At 39.7% G+C, this 6,286-nt stretch overlaps 1 pseudogene; it reads right to left on the reverse strand.

The window, feature by feature from the left end:
• Positions 1-2,356: 2,356 nt before the first annotated feature.
• Positions 2,357-2,616, reverse strand: LOC138435195 (peptidyl-prolyl cis-trans isomerase FKBP2 pseudogene; annotated as a pseudogene).
• Between the last annotated feature and the right edge of the window lie 3,670 nt (positions 2,617-6,286).

The following is a 6,286-nucleotide window of genomic DNA, read 5'->3' on the forward strand; positions in this document are numbered from 1 at the left end:
GGGCCATGACGCATTCAGTAAATGATAACACTTAGCATTGTTACTTTTTAAAATTAAGATATAATTCACATACCATAAAGTGTACAGGTCAGTAACTTTTATTCACGAGGTTCTACAACCATCACCATGATCTAATACCAGAACAGTTTCATCATCCCCCAAAGAAATCCTTTCTCCATCACTCCCCACCTCCCATACCCCTTCCCCTGGTAACCCCTAATCACTTTCTACTTCTGTGGATTTGCCTATTTTGGACATTCCATATAAGTGGGATGATACAATATGTGGCTTTTGTGCCTGACATCTTTCATTTAGCATAATGTTAACAAGGTTCATCCACACTATAGAAATTTTCAGCATTTTATTCATTTTAATTCTGAATAATAACCCATTATATTGATATACCATGTTTGATTTATTCATTCATCAGCTGATAGACATTTGGGATGTTTCCACTTTGGGCTATTATGAATCATGCTGCTGTAAACAGTCAGGTTCAAGTTTTTGTGTGAACCTATATTTACAATTCTTTTAGGTATATACCAAGGAGTAGAACTGCTAGAGCACTATGTTTAATTTTCTGGAACTCCCAAACTATTTTCCTTAGCAGCTGCACCATTTAACATTCTCATCAACAGTACATGAGCGTTTCAATTTCTTCACACCTTTGCAAACACTTTTTATTGCCTGATTTTTTATTACAGTGATTCTAGTGACTGATGGAGAAGGCAATGGCACCCCACTCTAGTGCTCTTGCCTGGAAAATCCCATGGGTGGAAGAGCCTGGTAGGCTGCAGTCCATGGGGTCGCTAAGAGTCAGACATGACTGAGCAACTTCACTTTCTCTTTTCACCTTCATGCATTGGAGAAGGAAACGGCCACCCACTCCAGTGTTCTTGCCTGGAGAATCCCAGGGACGGGGGAGCCTGGTGGGCTGCTGTCTATGGGGTTGCACGGAGTCGGACATGACTGAAGCGACTTAGCAGCAGCAGCAGCAGTGGCTATGAACTGATATATCATTTTGATTCTGATTTCCCTTATGATAAATGATGAATATATATTACCCCCAAAAGCACACCTTTTCATGTGCTTATTGGCCATCTTTATTTCTTCTTTAGAGAAATGCCTACTCAAATATTTTCCCCAATTTTTAAATGGTGTCTTTTTCAGATATATAGTTTGCAAGTATTTTCTCCCAGAAAAGAGTTGTCTTTTTATTCTCTTGATAGTGTCCTTTAAAGTATAAAAGTTTTTAATGATACAGTCCAATTGATCTATTTTTTTTTCTTTAGTTAGTTAAGCTTTAGGTGTCATATTCCTAAGTATTTCAATCTTTTTGATACTATTATAAATGGAATTGTTTTCTTTATTTTCAGTTCATCACTAGTATATTGAAATATAACTGATTTTTGTATATTGATCTTGTGTCTTGCAACCTTGCTAAACTCATTTATTAGCTCTAATACCTATGTGTATGTGTATTTCTTGGGAGTTTCTAGGTATGAGAACATGTTATCTGCAAATAGAGGTAGCTTTACCTCTTCTTTTCTCATCTAGATGCCGTTTCTTTCATTTTCTTACCTAACTGCCTCAAGTGTAATCTCCAGTAGTACAATGCTGAACGGATACGGTGAAAGCAAACATAATTGTTTTGTTTCTGATCTTACGGGGAAAAGCGTCCAGTCTTTCACAATGATGTATGATATTAACTGTGGGTTTTTCATAAATGCCCTTTATCAGGATGAGGAAGTTTCCTTATATCCCTAGTTTGTTGAAAGTTTTTATCTTAGGAAGGTATTGTATTTTGTCAAATGCTCTTTCTGCCTCTATAGAGATGATCATATGTGGCTTTTGTCTTTTATTCTGTTAATATGGTGTATATATTAGTTGGCTAGGGCTGCCATAACAAATTACCATGGACTGAGTGACTTAAAAAACAGAAAGTTTTCTCATACTTCTGGAGGCTAGACATCTGAGGTCAAGCTGTTGACAGGGTTGGTTTCTTCGGAGGCTTCTCTCCCTGGCTTGCAGATGACCATCTTCTCCCTGTGTCTTCCCATGGTCTCCCTAATCTCTTTTTACAAGAACCCAGTCATATTGGGTTAGGACCTGCCCTAATGACCTCATTTTAATTTAATTACCCCATTCAAAGACCTGATCTCCAAATACAGTCACATACTGAAGTCCTAGGGGTTAAGACTTCAATATATGAACTTTGAGTTCATATACCATTCAGCCCATAACAGTGTATTTCACAGACTGACTTTTTTGGGGGAGGAGGGGGTTAAGGTGTTTTTCTTTCTTTAAACAGCCTGGTCCATGATGGGGGCCTCTCCATCTCCCCTCTCCAGTTTGGCTACAGTTCTGAACATCGCTGGATTTTGAGCAGCTCCACCTAGAACACCAAGGTTGCACCACTTGGAATCTTTGGGGGAGCTCCCCGTGCTCCATAACCCAGCTCTGATGGAATCACCAGCTTCTGCTTTTCCCCTTACACATCCCTAGCAGCCCCTGGTCCCAGCCCTTGATAAGCTGGCCTGTGCCCAGAGAGAAGACAAATGGTTGGTTCTGGGGCAGGGTGCTGTCAAACTCTGTTCCATCTTCTAGCTTTCCCATGTAGCGCCTGTGAAGGATGTACCCTTTGTGCTATTTGATGGGACAGTGATCTATTCATTTCTTGACTCTGATCTGCAGCTTCTGGGGAGGCCACCTCAGCCAGGGTATGGCCCTTTTGCTCACTGCCTGCCCTTCCGACCCTCCCGGTCCCCAGCTCTGCTCGTCAATTCCCACCCATCCCCTTCTGCAAAGTCCAGACCCTATCTGGCTACAGAGTGGCTGCCCCAACCGGGAGTTGGGGGGACTCCCATTCACACCACATCCAGTTCCTTCCCACCCAGCACATCCATATATCTGTGGCTGTTGCAGGGGATTGGCCCCGAGGCACCTACATGTCTCCACTAGGTGGTTCTGGGGAGCCCCAGTCCTGCAGGGGTACATCCAGGCTGGCCCTGTGCCTCCTCCCCAATTGCTGCCCCAACTTTACACCCTCTGGGGCCTGCAGGACACCCAGACTGGTCCCCTGTTGGTCACAGATTGATTTTTATATGCTGAGCCAACTTTGTATTCCTGAAATAAATTCCGCTTGATCATGAGATCACTTAATTCTTTCTATATGTTGCTGGATTTAGTTTGCTAGTATTTTGTTGAGGATTTCTATGAGCAGCTGCTAACATTATGATGGTCTTTATTCCCACCATTCAAAGTATATTTATATATGCTATTTCACTTAATTGCATGAGGTGAGTAGTCCAGTCATATTCACACTAAACTGAGGCTCAGGAAAGTGAAGTGATTTTCCCCTAATTATAAATTTGCAGTAGTATATAGTACAAACTGAAACCACAACTACAGATGAGAAGAACATTAGGGAGATGAAAGAAAGGAGGATTTGGTGAAAACAAAGAGAGATTTTGTATGGCTAGACGTTTACAGGGTCAGTTTGAATGGCATCCATGATCTTGATGACATAAGAATTGAGGTCATCTGCTGATGTGCACAATAAGAGTAAATAGACTTGTGGTTTCAATTCATGCGTATTATTAAACCAAGTAGGGGTGACAATTCTGATTAATTTTGAGATCATGATTTGACTAGATAAACTGGAAGGGGAATAAACCAAAAAAATGATGATAGGGCTTGGACTGTATCACTATCAGTGTATACTGCAACTTAGATTCCTTCCTTCTTGAAAAGCTCTTCTCCAAGTAAACTATCAACTCATACCCTCTCTTCTAAGCCTTAGTGGAGCTGTACAGTGATGTACCATGACTCCTCAGTCAATGGATATTGAGTTCAAATTCTACCTCTGGCCCCAGTGGATTGTGTGACTTTGCAAGTCATTTAATATTGGCAAGACTTCCAGTTCAGCTCAGTCGCTAAGTAGTGTCTGACTCTTTGAGACTCCATGGACTGCAGCACACCAAGCTTCCCTGTCCATTACCAACTCCCAGAGCTTACTCAAACTCATGTCCATAGAGCCAGTGATGCCATCCAACCATCTTATCCTCTGTCGTCCCCTTCTCCTGCTACCTTCACTCTTTCCCAGCATCAGGATCTTTTCTAATGAGTCAGGTCTTCGCATCAGATGGCCAAAGTATTGGAGCTTCAGCTTCAGCATCAGTCCTTCCAATGAATATTCAGGACTGATTTCCTTTAGGATGGACTGGTTTGATCTTCTTGCAGTCCAAGGGACTCTCAAGAGACTTCTTCAGCACCACAGTTCAAAAGCATCAATTCTTCAGCGCTCATCTTGCTTTACACATCCACACAGGACTACTGGAAAAACCATAGCTTTGACTAGACAGACCTTTGTTGGCAAAGTAATGTCTCTGCTTTTTAATATGCTGTCTAGGTTGATCATAGCTTTTCTTCCAAGAAGCGTCTTTTAATTTCATGGCTGCAGTTACCATCTGCAGTGATTTTGGAGCCTAAAAAAATAAAGTCTGTCACTGTTTTCATTGTTTCCTCATCTATTTGCCATGAAGTGATAGGACTGGATGCCAGTCCTGATCTTCTTTTATTGAATTTTGAGTTTTAAGCCAGTTTTTCTCTTTCACCAAATGAGGGAATTGAGTTAGATGTTTTCTAAGCTACCTTTCCAGTTTTATGACTCTATTAATTTTGTGAATAAGGGGAGTGGTGATTCAGTTGACTGAAAATTTTCAAACAGCATGGATGAGGAATTCACTAGGGGTAGATAAGGATTTACTGAAGAGCAATGAAGCCTGGTGAAGCAGAGAGCAGGTAAGCCAGGAAGGGTAGAAAGTGAAAGTGAGAAAGTAAACATTGGGTGGGGGATGCTACCTAGAGTTGGGGATGTCATGGAGCATATTACACAGGCTACTGGAATCTAGGTAGTTAATTCATTAAAAATTGTTTTAATTAAATATAACTAAAGAAGGACTTCCCTGGTGGTCCAGTGGCTAAGACTCCATGCTCTCAATGCAGGGGGACTGGGTTCAATCCCTGGTCAGGGAACTAGATTCCACAAGCCACAACTAAGAGTTTGCATGCTGCAATTAAGACTCAGAGAGCCAAATATATTAAATAAATAAATGCATTTTAAATATAACTAAAGAAATTAAGAATCCAGAGCAGACAGTCCAGGCTGGGACAGAAGACAGATAAACCCCACTACCTATTTTTGCATCAGGATCACAATGTTATTTATCTCATTTACTGGGTGATGTACTGAAGAGCAAGGACCTTACCCATAAGCTCCTTCAGCAGAGTTCCAGAAGAAGCCCTGCCCCAAGAGTTTCTTGCTTCATTTAGAGGTCACATGTGAATTTCATTTCTCTGAATGCCACATGATGCTTCATAATAATCTGGTTCATAGGAAGCAATGTTCTGATAATGAAAAGATAACGGTTTCTATACAGCAGGAAGTAACACAACATTGTAAATCAACTATACTCCAAAAAAAATTAAAAACACATCAATTTTTCCTTTTCATATAAGTTTTAAGCTATTTTAAAATTCTCTTTGAAACTATTTTAAAATAAAATGCACTGTTATTGTAAAAAATTCTGCACACATGTAATGTAGATAGTGATAATCCCATTCCTTTTCCTATTGTCTCCTCCAAGTCTTCTCTCTATACACTAATGTAATATTATTTACAAAAAAACGGAATCATGAACACTGTTTTGCAAATTGTCTTTTTGTTTTCTTTTTCTTTTAAATTAATTATTTTAATTGGAGGTTAATTACTTTACAATATTGTGGCAGTTTTTGCCATGCATCGACATGAATTTTTGCTAACCAACCACTATAATCCAGGTATTTTTCATGTCACAGCATACACATGTGCTTTATCCATTTTGATAGCTACAGGGGAGTCCACCATATCATGATATCATAATTTATGACACTCTTATTGATGGGCATTTACCTTGTTTCCAGTTTTTTGATATGTAAACAATACTGCAGTGAACATCCTTGCATATTTGAGTAAATGTTTCTAAATAATACCTTCTTAAAACTAACTGCTTCAATAAAAAGTTAGGTGTACAAATGTAAATTTTAAAAGTGAGATTGCTGGCTCAAAGAGTATTTTAGTAGACACTGCCAAATTATCCTCCAAAATGTCAAACCAATTTATAATCTCACCAGTGTATGAAAGCAGATGTTTCCTCACTCTTTAGCTAGCACTGGGCAGTCGTTTTGTTTTTTTAAAAAATCTTTCTCATCTTATACAGATGGTGAATTGTCAGATTTAGCAAGT

The sequence above is a fragment of the Ovis canadensis genome, chromosome 3 (genome assembly GCF_042477335.2).
Source record: "Ovis canadensis isolate MfBH-ARS-UI-01 breed Bighorn chromosome 3, ARS-UI_OviCan_v2, whole genome shotgun sequence".
Lineage (NCBI taxonomy): Eukaryota > Metazoa > Chordata > Mammalia > Artiodactyla > Bovidae > Ovis > Ovis canadensis.